This window comes from Apium graveolens, chromosome 5 (assembly GCF_009905375.1).
Source record: "Apium graveolens cultivar Ventura chromosome 5, ASM990537v1, whole genome shotgun sequence".
Taxonomy (NCBI): domain Eukaryota; kingdom Viridiplantae; phylum Streptophyta; class Magnoliopsida; order Apiales; family Apiaceae; genus Apium; species Apium graveolens.
Window position 1 is genome coordinate 209,718,527 of NC_133651.1, and position 20,117 is coordinate 209,738,643.

The window sequence follows — 20,117 nt, forward strand, 5'->3', positions numbered from 1 at the left end:
AACGGCAGCAAATGCAACGCTGAATTTTAGCAAAAACGTTACAAAAACTTCTATTGTAACATATTTGGGGTCTTATGCTACAGTTTCTTGGAGTTGCAATAGCCCATATATGGTATAGTGTTTGATGTTGCTGTTCTAGTTCTAACACGTGCTTCAGGATCTCCAATTATTAAGTCAGGTGTATATGATTCGGTCCACTTCCTTGCAGATGGAAGTTGATTTCTCGAACTGGATCCTCCCCCATGATCTATGCTATCTCCATATGGGATACTTAGATGGTGTCAGTATGGGAACCCTAATAGTCTCATATCGACTGTGGGTTTGGGTGTTTTGAGTTTCTTGAGTTTTGGTGGGCTTAGTTGGGGTTTGTGTTTCTTGAGACATGATTGTTTGGATCTTTACTGTATGTGTGTTAACAGAAAAGCTCTGATACCAATTGTTAGGTCACACAACACTGTAGAAGGGGGTTGAATACAGTGTTTATACAATCAAATCAATTTAAAATAAGTATGTAACAAAGATCAAGTATATTTAATAAACTCTGTTACAATATGAGCTGTTGTTCTCTCTCAGTGATGAACAAATATCACTAAGAGCTACTAGGTTACAATGTATAATCTACTCGATAATGATAACACATTAAGTGTAAACCCTAAGTCTGTGTTTATATAGTACATAGTTACAAGATATATTCTAATTGATTTGGAATACAATTATGTCTCCTAAAATATATCAATCAGATATCTTCTACAAGTCTTCTAGTCCTCTAACTCTTTCCATGCATATCTTCTATTGTTTTAGTCGTGATCTTCTCCTGTAAATCAGCTTCATTACTTAACTAAAATTCTTCCCGCACTTAAGTTCTGATATGACCTTAGGTTCTGATATTAAGTTCTGAGTACAGTAATTCCTGATTTCACTAAGTCCTAATATGTCCTGTTGTTAAGTTCTGAAAACTAAACACAAATCATATTAGACATGACATCTCAAGTATATCTAACATCCCCCTAAATGAAGAACAAAAGTATATCACACAAAGCATGATGCATATAATATCAAATATCCAGCCACATAATTAACCATAATCATGCAATGTATATCCAACACATAAAATTATAAGAAGTCGTAAGATTAGACTTACATTTCCGTACAATGTTGTTGTGATAGGTGAATTCAAGGATTGAAAGACATACCTCCAACTTTGCCTTTTGAGGAATCCATACTTGTTTATTTACCAGTAGCAATAAGTGAATGTCAGTGCGTACCCATCTAATTATAGGTAAAATACTAATGAATCTACAACCAAGAAGTAAATGCCAAAGAACCTGCATCTCGAAGGTATATTCCAAACTGTCCCATAGCCTGCGGGTGAATGCCAAGAAATCCACATCCAACGGGTAAATGCCAAGAAACCCATAACGAACACGTAAATTCCAAAGAACCCACAACCATCAGGTAAATGCCATTGATACCCCTTGTTCGTAACTCCAATATTATGGGCATATGCTCTATACATTTCCCAAGAGTAACTAGTCGGGCTATCCCAAAAGAGGGGTTTACAGATAATTGCTAAAACCTCATTTGGCTATGGCTCTCAATCCTTAAGGCAGCTGAAGCCAAATTCCCAAAGTTCTGGATGTCTCTTCCTCTAATATATAGCTGAAAGGGTCAAATAGTTAAAGGCGGATGTGAACTATAAAAGTGATAGGGTTACCTCTATACTCTTTGATTATCTTCCTTATCATGTATTCAATTCCAATTCCAAGGTTCACACTGGAACCTGAACTTACGTCATCCTTATAAGTTCTTATTCCCTATGCAAGGTCCTTACACTCCAATTCCAACCATATTTATGCAAGACTTTACAAGATCTACACTAGCTCAGTTTCCCTGAGATCGACATGCACCTGTGGAAAGGGATCCAACCCTATCCAGAGATTCATATTTTTTTATGAATCTATCCAATGAGGTTCAAATACCTACATTCACCTAAATAAGGAATTATGCATCCATACAAACTCATCCATAATATATATATATATATATGTTCTCTTGCATAAGTTAAACCTTACCACGCAAAAGGAATTACATAGGTTAAATAATTGGGATCCTTCCCAAATTTATGTATAATCCATACATTTCCAATATCCTTTTTAAGTATAATCCACACTTGTTCCCAACCTAGGTTATCCATATACCTAGCTTCCATAGTGTCTTGAAATAACCATATACTTTAAGGTTTTCCACCTAATCTTTTGGGCTCTCGTGGTTCGGATGATTGATGTAAATCTACTTTATCCCGGGTTTTACATATTTTCGGCTTTCCCAAACCTTATGTAAACCTTAACCAAGTTAAAAATCCATATAGCCCTAGTATCCCTAGGGTTTTCCAAATACATTCCAATATAATCCATATATTATCTATTCTAATTCATATATAAACCATATATTTTCCATACCATGGTGTGAAAGTCAATTCATGAAAGTCAAATCCAATCTGTGGCGTGTAAGCCAATTCCAAGAAATCAATGAAAGCCAGTTTCATCCACAAAAGCATATCCAGAGAAATCCATGAAAGCTAAATCCAATCTGTACATAATCCCTGACCAAGATTCCTTGAAATATTTAAAAATCAATTTCCATTAGGGGTTCTCACCCCATGCGATTAGTCCCTATTAGGGGTTTTATGAAAATTCCATTACCCCGATCCATTAACTGTTTGAAAATTCCAATTTGCTTGAAAATCCTTCACTTTCAAGACACCATCTTGGGCAGCATACAACATACCATCCACTAACCCCCGGTTCCTTGTAGCCATTTAAATGCAAGAGGAACCTTATATATTCCATAAAAGGGCTTGACTAGCTTTCACTTTGAACCTCTAAGCTTATGTGAGCATGCTCATTGTAAGAAATAATAGGTAGTGTAGGAGCACTACACCATTGTCTAAAAGATGAATTTTTCATTGTCTATCCGGGGGCGGTGTGTTTGGCACTCATACAATGGTTACGTACCATTGTAACAAATACATCACACAACTGAATATAAAGCCTTTGTCTCATTTTATTCACACAACGCATATGACCCTTTCTAATATTATACAAACAACAGTTTTCTAGCCGTTGTAACAATTTAGAGGCACAATAGTTAAAAATAGTGTTATGTGAATTGACTCCTACGACAGTTTATGTATTTATTTCATCTAGTTGCACAATGGTTTTTTCAAAGAAAACAAATGTATGAGATACTTTAGGCAACGGTTTTTTTTTTGGGTATTGTGTTTTAGCTATGCTCACAACAGCTTTTGTAATGACCAAGATATTGTTATAAGCTAATCTAGTCATGGTATGTAGTGATCCCAGAGTGTTGTTAGGATTTGTACATACAATGGTGTTAATATTTGATCTATTGTGCAAATCATTAAGGCACAATGTTTAAATTCTGTTAATTACTTGTATAAGTTTGGTTCATACAAGTGTATGCCTTTTAAAATATCATTGTCGAATATCTTTAGCACAATGGTTTACTTTTGTACCAAATATTGTCTAATATAGCTTAGAACAATGGTTTACTTATGTTCTAACTATTTTCTAGTATAACTTAGCATAATAGGTTCTTTTATTTTACTAAACAATTGTCTGTCAACATAGCAATGGTTCTATACCTATTCTATTTATTTTGGATAAGAGTAAGAAAAATAACAATGGTTCTATACCTATTTATTATAAAAAAATAAAACTTATCTTCGATGACTTTATAAGAAAAATCCGGTAAAAGTACTATTTCCTATAATAAGACTCGTTCCTCATGAACAAAATTATTTTTTAAATGATTTTTTGAAAGATCCAACCGTACAGATGTTAAAATATATTAATTTTAGTCATCTGAAAAAATTATAAAAAAAATAAAATTTATCTTGCATGTTTTTATAAGGAAAATCCGGTAAAGGTACTATTTCCTACAATGTGACTCGTTCCCGATGAGCAATTTTTTTTCTAAATGATTTTTTGAAAGATCCAACCGTATGGATGTTAAATTATATTAATTTTATTCATGTGAAAAAATTATGAAAGAATAAAACTTATCTTGGATGACTTTATAAGAAAAATCAGGTAAAACTACTATTTTTCTATGACGAGACTGGTTCATGATCAACAAAATTATTTTTTAAATGATTTTTTAAAAGATTCAACCTTAGAGATGTTAAAGTATATATATTTTAGTCATGTAAAAAAATTACAAAAAAAATTAAACTTATCTTGAATGACTCTATATGAAAAATTCGGTAAAGGTACTAATTACCTAAACGAGATTCTTTCCAGAATAACAAAATAAATTTTTAAAATTATTTTTAGACAATACAATCGTAGAGATGTTAAATTATATTGATTTTAGTCATGTGAAAAAATTATTAAAAAATCAAACTTATATTGCATGACTTTGTAAGTAAAATCCAGTACAAGTACTATTCCCTATGCTGAGATTCGTTCCCGATCAAAAAAATATTTTTTAAATAATTTTTTGAATGATCCAAACTTAGCTTGATTGACTTTAAAAGAAAAATAGGTAAAACTACCAGTACCCTAAACGAGATTCTTTCCCTGATAACAAAGCTATTTTTTAATTAAAATATTCAACCGTACTGATGGTAAATATCTTGAGTTTAGAAATGTGAAAAAATTATAAAAAAAATTCAAATTTATATTGCATGACTTTATAAAAAAATCATGTAAAAGTATTACTCCCTACACGAGATTTATTCACAATCATCAATATTATTTTTTTAACTAATTTTTTTGACAATCTAACCTTACACATGTTAAATTATAAACTTACCTTGCATAATTTTATAAGGAAAATAAGATAATATGACTAATATTTAGTAAAATTATCAATAATATTTTTTAAAAATAATTATATATATTTTAGTAAATGTTATAATTTTATTTCAGTAATATATATTTTAATTTAATAAAAATACTATTTTAAATATACATAATGATTTTAGCTAATATAAAAGTGCTTACAGGTTCACTAAAATTTTGGACGGCCATATTTTAGCTGGAGATGCTCTTATATGGTAAATTTAATGAATTTTCTTTATAAAATCGTGCAAGATTACCTTGATTTTTTTATTTTCTATAGAAGACTAAAATCACATGATCTCATCTTCTTTATTTTTTTTAATTCACAAATAATTTTTTTATTTACTTTTTCACATCATTGTTTTATTAATATTATTTTATTTTCCGATTAAAGAACAAAAATAATATGCACTGCTTTGTTCCCCGCATAATACTACTAAAAGAAACCCTCCCTAGATATTTTCAATTCCCCGCCTCCCCCAAATATTCCCCCCACCCCTTAAGATCTCTCTTACTAGCCTTTTTTGAGTGTCATTCAACCACTACGATTCAAGCATCTCTCCCTACTTCTTCCACCACTTCAAACTCTCACTCTGAATCACTTAAATCACACCTCTAAATCAAAATCCTTAAATCAAAACCCTAGACTTTGTGAATCAAACTCGTGAAATCAAATCCCTAAATAAAAACCCCTAAATTGAACCCTATCTTTGCAAGATGCATCTGATTGTTGGAACCATATAAACTATTCATAAACTTCCCAGCCGCTCTTTACCCCTTTATGGCCACTTTCGATTTGGTAATTTTCATCTATATTTCACATATTATGTATATATGTTTGTATAATAACATAGAACTCTGTTTGGTTGTTTTTGTATTTGTTACTTTTCTAATTTTTAATTTTTAAACGATGATTGAAAAATTTCGACTCATTACATGTGCCCTGTGATTTGGATAAATTTGTAATTGTCATATGATTAATTTTTCCTTGTAATGGTACTATTGTCTTGTGCGTTGGTTAAGTACACTTGTCATAAATTAATATTTTTGTTGGTAGTTGTCATTGTAAGTTCATCTTTGGTCTCTTTGTGTCTATGAATACCTCTTGCTTAAGTTGTTTCCCCTGCGCAAATGGTTACTTAATTTGATAAACTACTAACACTTGTTTAACTTGTTGCCTTTTCTGTTTTCCAGGAAATGGAAGCAACTGTTTTAAATGGCAATGGGATAGGGATGGGTCATATTATTGTCACAACTATTTTTTTAGGGTCAACCAAAGCAGGTATAATTTTTTATTCATAGTTTATATTTGGTGTATATGTTTATATGACAGTATAATACATTGTAATGTGTCATTTGGTATGAGTTTATACTTATACATGCTCTTGGAGTAGTAGCAAACTGACGAGGGTGTAAGCCGCCATAAATTTTAGCACCAGTAATTGTGCCGCGGCTATACATTCCAAACTCACTTGTGTCCACACTCCTACTACTTGTTTTCATCTCGTCACTACTAGTACTAGTAGGTACCTACTCAGATACTAATGATAATTGCTTAATTATCAACTATGGTCTTTCAGCTAATAAACTCACTTGCTTAATTTTTGTTATATTACATAGTAATGCATTATAATGTGTCATTACACGTGTCTATGGAGAGCCACGATGAGTTTATACAGGTAGTGGATCCCAATGTTGTACAAAATTGCTCACAAGAATCCTTATCAGTTGTGATTTCAATTACCTGCAAATGCCTTGGCTTACATTCATGGTCGTATTCGTGTATAGCCATATAAGCATTGTGAGCCATTAATATGAATCCTTTTATACACTTTATACTCTGATAATGATTTTATTTACTACTACCGTATTATTTTATTTGCTTCATAAAGTTTCAAATATATTATATACTTTTAAGAGTTTTTATGCTTATATTGCTCATGGATTGCTAGATAAAAACCATTTAAGCTCTAAGTAGGTACCCTCTGTTATGAAACTATCTTTGGCATTTTTCATTCAATTATTGATTTTGTTTTTTAAGAAAAAAATATGGAGTCATTGAATATGTTGTTCTTTTTTCCTTCTATTTTTTCAGCATATGCTAGGCTACCCAGTTATTTTCAAGTGGGACGACTAATGCAACATATAGGAGTTGTCGGAAAATAATTGGATCAAGAGCAGGGCTAGAGTAGTTGACGTAGCATGAAGAAATTGCTTTAAGCAGTTGAAAATAAAAATGTTGTATGTTGCTATTCCTCCAAATAAAACTGTTGTATGTTGCTATTTCTACAAATGTTACAAATGAATAAAGATTTGTCTATATGGAATACACAAAATATGAGTTTTACTAGAGCGTTGCAACATAAATTTCAAACAATACTTTCTCTTTTAGCACACCATTGACTCTATTAATATAAGACAACACATCATTTTACAGAAAATGTTGTGAGAATGGAGAAAGGACAACACTTTGTCTCACGAGAATTATTAACTAACACATCATATTACAATATTATTTTATAACTACGCCGTTGTATGGAGTCATTTCAGACAATATATTTTGTTTTTAAAACTGTTGACTATAGGCAAGAAGGACAATATTTCGTCTAAGCGGACACATTGTGTTAAACATATCAGACATGTGGTGTGCATCTAAGAAATGCATGAATACCACAATCTCTCACAACACTATGTTATAATAGAACTGTTGTGTATACCAACCTTCTAACAAAGTTTTCTTGTATCTGCGCTGTTGTCTTGCAGTGAGACAGACAACGATTGGGTACCGTTGCATCAGACGGCGCCTCAATACTCAACGGTATTGAGGGGTATCAGACAATGGTTAAGAACCGTTGTGTCACCCTATTTTCCTTGTAGTGTGCCAATGAGACAAAGTTCGCATCTTCTGTATGATTCAAAATCAAACTTATCCAAGTATTCATGTATATGTAACCCATAAATGTGTTTCTCATTATTATGGCTTAACGGCAATGCTAGAGGGCCTAATGTTTATTCTATTTTGAGTCAACTTAGAACATGTAAATTGTTAACTAATTGTGCAACATTATAAGTCTTACCATTAAAATAGAATAAACAACTATTATTTATTTAATTAAAATGAAAACCTTTCTTGTCATGGCAAGAAATTGACTTAATGTATCCGCTAAAGGCAGGCACGTAATAACAATTTATCAAGTTCTCAATCTCGCCTTATGGGCAACATTAGGTATCGAGTTCTTTCAACTAGAGCAACAACTTTTTCTCCAATTCTAACCCTATACCTGAAGCTTGACCATTGGTAGTCTCCTTCTTTAGATCTTCCAGTAAGCTCGACAATTTAACTTCCATTCATCCAGTTATTTCCACAGAAATGACAATCATCTTCTTTAGCAACTTAGGCTTCAAAATCCCTTTGGAATTGTACTTTGGTTTGGCACCGAATAAGATCAAATCTTCACCTCACCTGTCCACTTTCCTTTCCCATTTGCATTCCATTTGTACAACATCAATATGGACGTAACTCAGTGAGTGTTCTGTCTATCTCATTCCTTTTGTTCTTAACAAACTGAGAAAAGAAATTGTTCAAAGTTCGTTTGATCAAATCAAGCTGAGTCTCTAGACCATTCTTGAAACCTAAAATATCAAGGAACATATGCCTATCACCTTTAGAACATGTGGTCCAACCGGATATGATTCTCCCATTAATATAAAAGTATGGTGCCTTGTTATTGTCAAATCTTTCTGACGAGCCTATCCTTCAAAAATCTTTTGAAGGTGCTCAATCATATCAAAAGCATCATTATGCTCTTGTTGCTTCTAAAGCTCAGCACTTATAATTACAAGCATGAGATATGAAATATCAGTTGCATAGTTACTTTGCTTTCGGTAAGCATTTTGTTCTGCACATGTTTCATTCTCAGCTAGAAGAAATAAGGGAGGGGTTTGAGTGACATCCTTGAACCCGAGGACAACCCTCAAGTTCCCATGTCAATCGAGGAAATTATTTCATGTCAGCTTGTCCTTCTCATGGAATATTACATAGAGAAGTTATTTGTGTTATTTGTCATTTGATATCTACAATATTAAAGTGCATAAAATGACTTAGTCTACAAAAGATCATTAAATTATGTTCAAGTGATTATTCATATATATATTCATAATATATATCTCCCACTATTTTTATCAAATCCATATCCCTAACTATTAATTCGGATAAAATATGTTCTATATCCTTTCTAGTGAGCCAAGATCCATATTTCACCACGCGTTAGGTCAGCTTTGGCTTTTCTCCTAAAACATAATTATTTAGGTAGACAATATTTGGCAATTATATCAACTATATAACTCGTGGATAGCTTGGTGGAACAACATTTGTTCATATTTATCTAATAAATCTCGCCAAACTTTATGCCTCTAAGTTCACAATCCTATTGTGATAACATAGTTAAGTCAAACCCAATAGTCAAAAAGTATGAATATACTTCAATACATCTCCCACGATAGATAGGAGTACTTCGCTTTGGCGAACCCATTCTAGGTTGATCTAGGGGTTAACGCATTGGACTCATTGGAAGGCATCTGATCAACTTAATATTAACTTTAGGGTTTTGTTAATTTTAAAATAATCATGATCACATCATAAAGAGATTCCCAATTTTTCCTTGAATAAGATACTTCAGATCAATATTCGTCAATGGTTTGATTTTCAGGTAGTGAGGGAGTCACAACAGTCTCGCTTAAAACCCACAACCTTACAAGTTCAATAAACTTGCTTTTAACAAAATTGCCCTATGTCAGAAACAAAGAAAATTTCTATTTTAAACCTTGTTTCATAAACACGAGAATCTCATAATCATTTTTTCATTTTAAAATCTTGAATCGTGACATGGGTGTCATATCTAATACATACATCCTTAATCTAATTAAGCATGCATCTTTATAAACTACTCTACACATACATTCATCATATGCGCATATATATGTAAAGTGCAATAAATAAACATGGTTGGTTATTGCTTCATCCTATGTGATCTTTATCTAATCATAAAAACCAAATATTGAAAAAAATCAAAAAATTCGAAATTAAATCTGATAACATTCAATCGCAGATTAGAGGGCCTAAACGACGTCAAACGCCTTACAGATTTCAACAATTCTGAGGCTCGATTACATATTAAAGAGCATATTCGTTTGCCAAAATCTGACACCAGACACAGATTTCAGCAAATCCGCTGCATCCGATTCAGAAACGTATCAAATACGATTCTTATAATAAGAACAAATATAAAACATTTATATATTAGTATATATACAGATTATATATTCATCATATGATTATACCACTCTCATGAATATCATATATTCAAAACATATATATACATACACATATATAAATATAACAACATGTAAAACATACAAAATTGCATACATAACAGTCATGTATGCTTCCACTATTAATCTATACTCATAGTTTTGATCTAGAGAAATATGTATGTATATTTCGTCATATTTATATAGATGATTTAGTATAACAATTGTTATCAGAGCAGACACAAAGATTAATTCTTTGAGTAGAATCAAAATTTTAGATCAATCAAATTTGTTTTTATATAATTTAATTCGACTGGTTTTACATAAGCGATCATAAAGATACTATTTTGATATTACTCACATGTGTGATCTGTTGGGTTTCGTGCACATAAACGCAGCGGAAACAGTAATTAAAAATGTAAAAAAAATTAGAATTTTTGAAACCCACCGCAGGATCCATGCGAAAAACATATATTTAATTCATAGATCTGATTGTTTACCTTAAGAAGCTTTACCAATTGGTTGACTAATGGAGATCCAAAGCTTGTTCAATCACCACGCATCCCGCTCTCGTGATCTATGCTCTATCAGTATCCACACGAATGCTTGAACTCAAGGATTGGATGTGTACTAGCACAAACCCGTTTCTTCTTGCTCTCTCCATCTTCTCTCTTGGTGGCTAGGGTTTTAGTAAAAGTCTTGCACCCCCAAAAAATCAGCTACACAAGAGATATTATATAGAGAGTAGAAAAATAAATGATAACTCTTAACTAATTAAGAGTTATTATTAATTCGAAATTCCTATTGGTATTATAATTAAGTATCACTTAATTATTTAACAAATAAATTTCATAATTAATATTAGTAAATTTGAATATCAATATTTATCTAATTATTTAAGTCAAACTTAATTAATATTATAAATAATTCAAATTACTTTAATTTAATTTCAATCTAATTTAAATAAAATAATCCTTCAAGCATTCTTTGTTTGTGACCCTATAAGTTATTATTACATTGGCACCAAATTTTAAATCTAATTTAAAATCGTAAACAATGAGAGCCATCAAGTAATACATCATATCTACCCAAGTAATAATAATTGAATCGGTGATCGATTAAACATTCCGTGAATAATGTATAATGGAATGTAATCCTTTTATCCACATATTATAGATTAAACTAGATGCATGTAATGTGTCATCCTCATAAATATTTAATCCAGGTTTCCTTGATTAATGGGTAGACTATTATATCAAATCAACATTTGAGCGTGACCACGCATTTCGTAGTCTAGCTCACACAAGAGGCCAATAATATCACTCCTAAAACAGGAGGGTTAAATTCTTTCTATATCATTCATATTTCTCATACGATTCATAATATATCCAATGTCCACTTTTATCATTACACAGTCAAGGATAACTTTTAATGGAATCAATGTATACTAATTCTCGTATAGAAATATAATGACTTCAGCTCTAAGGATCATTACATCATTATCACTGTGAAATTACTTATGATACAACAGACATATAAAATCTCACATCGGGTCTGTCGAGCACCATGTACATATACATCTTCCTGTGTCTTTGATTTTAGTATGACTATACCTATGATCAATGAGATGTGATCATTAGTCAACAAACACACTAGTCTTAATGCATTATTATTGTCCCTTAATAATAATACTCGACTAGAGACCTTTAAGAATATTGATACTATTCTCATAATCTCATTTCTAAGTCACGTACTTAGAGATATAGAATTGCATATCATATTCCAAGGACATTTATTAATCTAACATTTATATCACAGTAAATTAAGAATTAATAAATTATAAAGGGAATAATCAATAGAACATAAACATTAATAATCCAAATGTCTTTAACTAAAACATCATAGTCTTGTCTCTAGGGTACAAACACTAACACGATCCTCGTTAGATCCCCTCAACAAACTTGGATCTCATGTATAAATTTTAATTATCATATTACTACTATTCTGGAGGCACATGATATGCAATATAGTTGCTTGATTTAACTTGTACCACCCATGAATTATGAATTGTTGTCACTTCATCAAGTTTTTATATTTTATTACCATTCAGTTTAATAACAATATGCACATGATCTAGTGCAGAAACTATTTATACTATATCTTAAAAGCCTCGTACATATCTCGATTATAATATTTTAAATGCATAATATTGTATGTACCGTCGTCAGATAAAACGAGTTCTTATGTCTATAACATGTTAATGTGATTGTTAATTTTATTATTATAAATTAAATTTACTAAAATTATGTTCTTTTAGTTTATATTATTTATATTTAATATATATTTAAAGGAAAACTTGTGTCTTTAATTAATAATAGTCCCTTATGAATGTTAATTTTAAATTTAGTTTAAGGGCTAATGAATATAGTGATTTCTTGATTATTAAAGTTTTAGAGGGAACATCAAAAATTGTTTACTTTAATTTTTTATAAGAATGGTAAATCACGTAATTGTATGTAAAAATTATTACATAAATTGGCCTAACGGAAGATTTATATATTTTCTTTGTAAACTAAATTTTAAAGTTCAATTTATAGGATTTAATTTATTTTCTACCGAACGGTGATATAATTTAATATTTCACTTTTTATAATCTTATGATTAGTGACGAATTAATTTAATATTAATAATCGGCCCAATAGAAGTTGATAATATTTTATTAATTTTAATGGAAGGAAATTTTTTGTGTATTAATAGTTGGCCTAATGTTTTTCGGTATATTCTCATTTCGATTGTGATTATCAAGTTACTTGGTTAGGCTTCCCCGAGATAGTCTTCTCATCTATGCAATTATAGTTACATGTATATATATAAGATAGTTTCTAAATGTTATCCAAATTTATTTGTGGTGTTTCCATAACAATTTGATTGCTAAAATATTTGTAATTTATCGTTGATTTGCCTATTAATTATTTTAACTGTTTCACTATAAGAAAAACGGTAATTTCCTACCAGCGTTTTGGTAGGAAATGGCGCAAATCTGATAGGAAAAGGGGTCAATTTCTAGCAACGAGCTTGATAGAAATTGCTCAGGTCGGAATTCCTCCATGATAGGAATTAGTTCTTGTATCTCAAATGGCCCCGACTTGACAAGTGGCTACCCATATGGCATGCCGCATGGTCGGCCACATCACACAATTGGGGACACATTTGATGAGTTGTCTTGTGGGACCCAGGGATGATTCCTACCACGTGGCAATTTACACAGTCAGGACCTTTTTCCTACCAGAATTGGTAGGTTTTATGCTAGAAGCCATGAAAATGGACATTTCGTACTAGTCATTTCCTACTACCGTTTAGCTTGAATGCGGTAGATAATAGCTTGAATGTGGTAGGAAATAGCTTGAATGTGGTTGGAAATGTTGGACCTTTAAAAAAAATATATTCTATTGAAATAAATGTAGAACAAATTGTACATAAATAATATCTACATTATAAGCATACAACAATAACTAAAATTGAAAAATTCCCCATAAAGCACAATCCGTGAACATGTCATTATCATAATATAAGAGTTAAAATTACATCTTCATAACAATTATTCAATATTAGAAATAATAATTACAATAATTAATAGATGTTTAAAAGGTTTAGACTAATCATCTTCAAGTTCTATTTTTCCTAATTTCCTTTCGCTATAAAATGACTTTTCACTTTTGAAGTTATATTTTATCGAAACATTTCGATATTTATTATTTTTTTAAAAATAATTATAATTTATCTAAATATAAGAGAAACACGAGAATGTAAATATAATCAACTAATGTTATTGAATTTCACTACTGAAATGAATACATCTTTATATCTTTACAGTTTGTTCAACAAAATGTGACAAATGATCAGTAAAAAACATGAAATGCACATTTTACTTTGCTTTGGTCATTTCCAACCAATACTGGCAGGAATTGAACATTTTATTTTATAGATTTATTATAAAAACATATGAGCTTAGTTTTGAAAAATCCAATATTTTACATACATATCGAAAATCAATATGTCTAATCATCGGTAAGGTTGGATTACCGAATTTTTTTAAAAATATACCCTATTACATGAATCACATAATTCATATAACATATAACTCAGTTTATTACAACACTCGACTGAGTACATTTAAAATTAAAAAAAATTAAATACAACTCTTTGATAGTTACGCAACATAGAAATGTTTATAAAATCAAGCGACCTTTCGAAATGAAAGATTTTATTTCTCGAAAGTATTTTTAATAAAAGTAGAATATTTTTCTGAGTCTAGATGCTTTTGTTTCGTATTAAACGGATGAACGGTTTTTTATTATGAATAAAATAAGAATAATTCAATTAATAACAATATTAATTGAATTTTACATACCTTTATAAGGTCCATGACCATGTATCCTTTCTTATTAAAAGGATATCCTAAAAAACATATTTAAGTGCTCTTGAGGAAAATTTATCAAAAGGAGAATAAAGATTAGAGATGTAGAACATACATCCAAATGTTATTAGGGCAATATAATTTGGTAAATTGTGAAATAATAGTTTATATGGTGACTTGAAGTGAGAAGGCAACATATTAATAAGATATGTGGCTGTTAACACATAATCAACCCAGAAGGAGATAGGCAAATTGAACTGAAACCTTAAGGACCTAGCCACATTGAACAAGTGTTGATGTTTTCTCTCAACTCCTCCATTTTTTTGAGTATAAGAGCAACTAAACTGTTGAACAATTCCAATGGTTTGTAGATATGATGTTAAGTAAGAATTTGTGAATTTTGTCCCATTATCAGACCTACGAATTTGAACATAAGTTTTGAATTGAGCGGAAACATAAGCAATGAATTTTTAATCAAACTAAACACTTGTATTTTTGTGGACATTAAGTAAACCCAAGTGCATTTGGTGAAGTCATCTATTATAGTAAGAAAAAGAGTACAATTGTCAAGTGTAGAATTTTTGTAAAGTCCCCATACATCACATTGAACAATATCAAATGCACTAGTACTCTTAGAATCTCTAACAAGAATGGGTAGTCTAACTTGTTTGGAAAAATGAAAAATATCACAATGAGTATTTACATTTGTAAGGGAACATATATACTCATAATATGACTCAAGACTGGATGAGAAGGATGCCCTAATCTCCAATTCTAGTTGATATCAGACTTGATAATACTATGGGAAGAATGAACAAATGTCATAGAAGCAGTTTGCAATTTATTTGTATGAAGTTTTTATAGACCATCTATCAGATTACCAATCTCTTTCTCCATCATCAAACCAGGGTCCTGAAAGATACATTTAGAATGAGAAAACACAATTTTGATAGCAAAGGTACTTGTTAGTTATGGACTGAACAATAAATTACATTGAAATTTAGACACAACTAACACATCTTGAAGCAAGATATCTGAACTTAATTGAATTTGACCAATATGAGTAATTATAGAAATTTCTCTATTTGGCAAATGCAATTCATAATTAACAGGTTTGAAATTATGAACAAGATGTAAGTATGGTGTTATATGAATAGTGGCTCCAGAATCAAGTATCCAAACATTTTCAGGTTGTGTAAATTGAACTGGTGATGCATACATGACATAATTAGTAGTATGGTGAGGAATACCTGCCACATGATTAGCAATAGTTTTCAACCAAGGAGTTATGGAAGTAGTTTTAATTTACCTTGAAACATCTTTATAATTTGATGACACCGAGCATCTGACAAATTATTAGTGCATACTTGATTACCACCAGAAATACTACCATCATCAGGCTGTGAAGAGTCTGATTTTGTAACAGAATTTATCATATTATCACCAATCTTCTCGTTGTTTTGCAGGTCTAGGTTTTGGTTTGGGTTGACCATATAACATGTGCCAGTCAGGGTAGCCGTGGAGAGCAAAGCACTTCTCTCACATGTCCAGTGAGATGACAGTAATCACAAACAACATCATTGAGTTTCTTATCATCCTTCTTATTTGAAACAATTTTGTTCTTAGATTGAAATTACGATCCAAATCGTGCATTGGTAGAAACTGACTCAAGAGATATGTCAAAAAAGTAACAGAACTATGTTGATTTTCATCTTACAAGAGCATGGCATAAGCTTGACTGATATCAGGCAAATGACATATTAATATAATTTAACCTCGAGTGTTTGTAAAAATACAAAATTGACTAAGCTTCATATGTTGTTCATACCGAATTAATCTCATATTTATACCACATGTGCAGGTAGTAAGATTACAAGGGCATCTAGGAATTGGAACCAAAATTTTCAATTCATTCATTAAACCTCTAACATTTGTGAAATAGGAGGTAACAGATTTGTTACCTTGAGTCAATGAGGCTAGTTCTTTCCCGTTGTTGAATAGACGTGGCACATTTTTCTGTGAATATCTTGCACTTAGATCTTGCACTGAGATATTATATACGATTATTATCAATAAATAGATCTGCAGGTGTAGAGGACGATGTCACCATTAATGCTGATGGAGCTCGTAAAGCGGAAGCATATAAATGCATTTACTTAGATAGGCACAAAGATTATGATGTCTCTGATACCATATCACAAATGTGAAAGTAAAATTGTTTATTCAAGCTCAGAGAATAAAATATACAAACTGATTATTTTTATGTATAGAGATTAGACTAGCTTCTAGTACCTTTCTGTAACAGAATTTAGTTACAGTAAATAACAGAGGAGTAGAGGAGAGATGAGTTGTATGTCACTTGTCTCTGGTCCTTGATCAGTATTTCAGGTGTTTGATCCTAGTTACTTGCTAGTTGCTTGTTGTTAATACTTGTATCTACAATAATATTGAATAATTTATTTCTTTTGCATGGAATTTACTAAAATTATTATTAATGTGCAATTTAAATACTTATTCAAATCCTAAAAAAGAAAAATACTTATTGAAACAATATATGAATATTTGATTGTCACATGCACCAATGCAAAAATTGTCAATTATTAGTTACTATTTATGCATAGAATAACTTATTATTTTTCTTGTGAAGCAAATAACTTATTATTTGTTTTGCAGATATAAAAAGATTACTAAAATTTCTAATTGTGTAAAGGTTCATACTTATGACACTATAAGAAAAACAGCTTCAAACAACACTAATTAGACAACAATTGACAAAAGAACCGTTATCCTAAAATAACAGACAACGGGTTTTTGTTTCCCACAAATAACCACTATCTCAGCCAGATTTCATACAACGGTTTTATGAACCGTTGTTAAAAAACATAAAATTTTGGATTTAGCACAACGGTTTCTGTAAACTATTGTTTTGTGTGGATCATATTACGGTGTGACGCTTTCAATCTCAGGGTTAGGAAATGAGGACCCACACACCAATATACTAATACCATAATAGAAGAAATATAATAAACCCTGATACTAACAGGATCCCAACAAGATAAAGTATGAGACAAGATTACAATTACCAACCAGAAGATAATATTATAACAACCCAAAATCAGAAAAAAAATTCATATTATTCGATTTCGACTTAGAACGACGGATAACCCAAAAGTATCTGATTTAGCTAATTTACTTCTCCCCCATCGCTTGATCACACAACAACTACCTGATCTGGCATATGAAATCCCTCAACACGATAGGGACGCTCTTGCGAGCGGTGCGCCTATGCCTGACCATCTTCTTGCTTGTCTTCCATGGTTAGATCAAAGCAAATAAATGAGCAAAGACGCACAACAAGTAACTATATAGCAGTTCTAAATATCAACATAAACAATAGTAATTGAGGCATTTTATTTATGAACAAAACTAAACTAGGTGGTAGTATTCTTTTAACGACTAAGTAAAAGTATTGAAAAAGGTTACGGGCTTTCAGGATTTAAAGTTTGGGAGAAAGCCGACATTCATCACGATCAATAATAGGGTTCTCAAGAAGGTTCTCATTTCAAAGGAAGAGATCAATCAAGTTTCGAGAATCAGTAACAAAGTATAGTGGCAGGGTTCTCGACCAAGTCTCATAACTTTATAGAACATACTACTTATTTTGTTTCCTTTTAAATAATTAGGCAAATTGCTTGAATAAAGATATACATTTCCTTGTTTATAAAATATTAAAGAACCCTTGATTGGAATATCCATCTTTTAAATATAATACGGGTGATCAGCCCGAACTATAGTGGACTAGCCCCACTAGCCTCTTATATGACTGGACTAGTCCCACTAGTCTCTTATGTCTCTATCCAATCTTCAAGGAATTCATTTAGAAAACCTTTATGTTGGAATATGAGGAAGTTTATCTAAATAAGTTTTAACATTACCGATAAATGAAATTGTTTGGACTCGTTCAAGTCGAAAGTCATTCTTAAGTCCAATTTAAGAATTCAAGGAAAGAGAACAAATCAAAGTAAGCAGGGATCATAGGCCAAAGATATTGATCAAACGTTGAACAAGTGTATAAGTTCGTAATAAGGATAGTTCCAAAGAACGATACGTAACAAGACATAAAGGATATGAGGGATCTTGGTTAACAAGATATAACATGTAAAAATTTCATTAGGGTTAAGGTCAAATGATCATAAGTTAAAAAAATATAGAGATAGGGTATACGTACTTGAAATAAAGGGGTTACTATTATGGTTCATCACAAGGATTGATAATAGGTTTATCACAAGGGACAATAACAGGGGTTTCATAAGAATCAATAACAAATTTCACAAGAATCCTTTACTCTATCATGACATCAACAATAATATTTTTGTAATCAATTTATAATATAAGGCAAAGTTACTTGCCTCAAAAAGCTTTCCGGTTTAATGGAACCTGAGCTACAGCCACCTAAGATTTCTTTCCCTTTACTAGCCTGAATGCCTTTGCTATCCAAATTTACAATCAAAACAAAATTCTAATTAGGGACTTGATTAATTCCGGACGTTTAGGCTAACGTCTAACTTCTACCCCGAACGCGATAAACACTTATCTCATGTACACACACATAACACATAATACATAATAAGATATAGCTTTATACTTTTTATATCTCGATACTACAAATTTAGCAAATAATCACCGATTCGAATAACTCAATAACATAAACAACCTATTCACTAACTCGTCGAGAGTCGGACATGACGTACTTGTAATTACTCTTACCCTTCTAATACAATCAACCATATCAGTCAATCGTAATCAAATATTATAATCATTTTTTAATACTTGACTTTTAACACAAGCCAAGAATCTCCATTCATACGATTAACAACTATTGACTTAACATTACAAATCAAACTACAATACAAGACTCCAATCCTTAGTTCTTTTAAAACCGAATAAAAATTCTTGTGATCATCTTAATGATAAACATATACCACTTCGCATGCAATTCGAATTTAGCGTATTCAATCCAAATAACACATAATCTTCTTAACAAACTATGATGCATATTTTTTAATGATCCAAATTATGAGTTAATCCTTATCATCCTTAAAACCATTCCTTTTCACCATTTTCATAAAAAATCGAACTAAAAGGTTCCCTAATTCGACCCAACTCACAATTCTAACATGCAAAAATCCTTAGTTTTTATAAAATCTCAATCCGATTATTCTTATATCACTTGAACATCAATTACGCCTGATAAACAACTCTTTCCCCCTTTAATTAATAAAAAATTCAAACCAAAACAATATGAAAAAATTTAACATAATCAATATGCAACCACTTAACACTTACATGCATACTTCTAAACATCAATTACCTTTAAAAATCATTCCCTTGCATTTTTATCAAAAAATCGAACAAAAACATGTAAAAACACCGAATGAAACTTAGGAAATCAACATGCATCCATTTTTGATAACATGCATCAAGATTTAGTGACATGCATTAACACTTTATTCAACTAATCAAAT

The 20,117-nt window shown here is 31.1% G+C and overlaps 1 long non-coding RNA gene across 1 annotated transcript; it reads left to right on the forward strand.

The window, feature by feature from the left end:
• Positions 1-5,364: 5,364 nt before the first annotated feature.
• Positions 5,365-7,100, forward strand: LOC141724695 (uncharacterized). Its single transcript, XR_012576855.1, has 3 exons — positions 5,365-5,664; positions 6,060-6,147; positions 6,961-7,100. It is a non-coding gene; the product is annotated as an uncharacterized LOC141724695 (long non-coding RNA).
• The last annotated feature ends 13,017 nt before the right edge of the window (positions 7,101-20,117 follow it).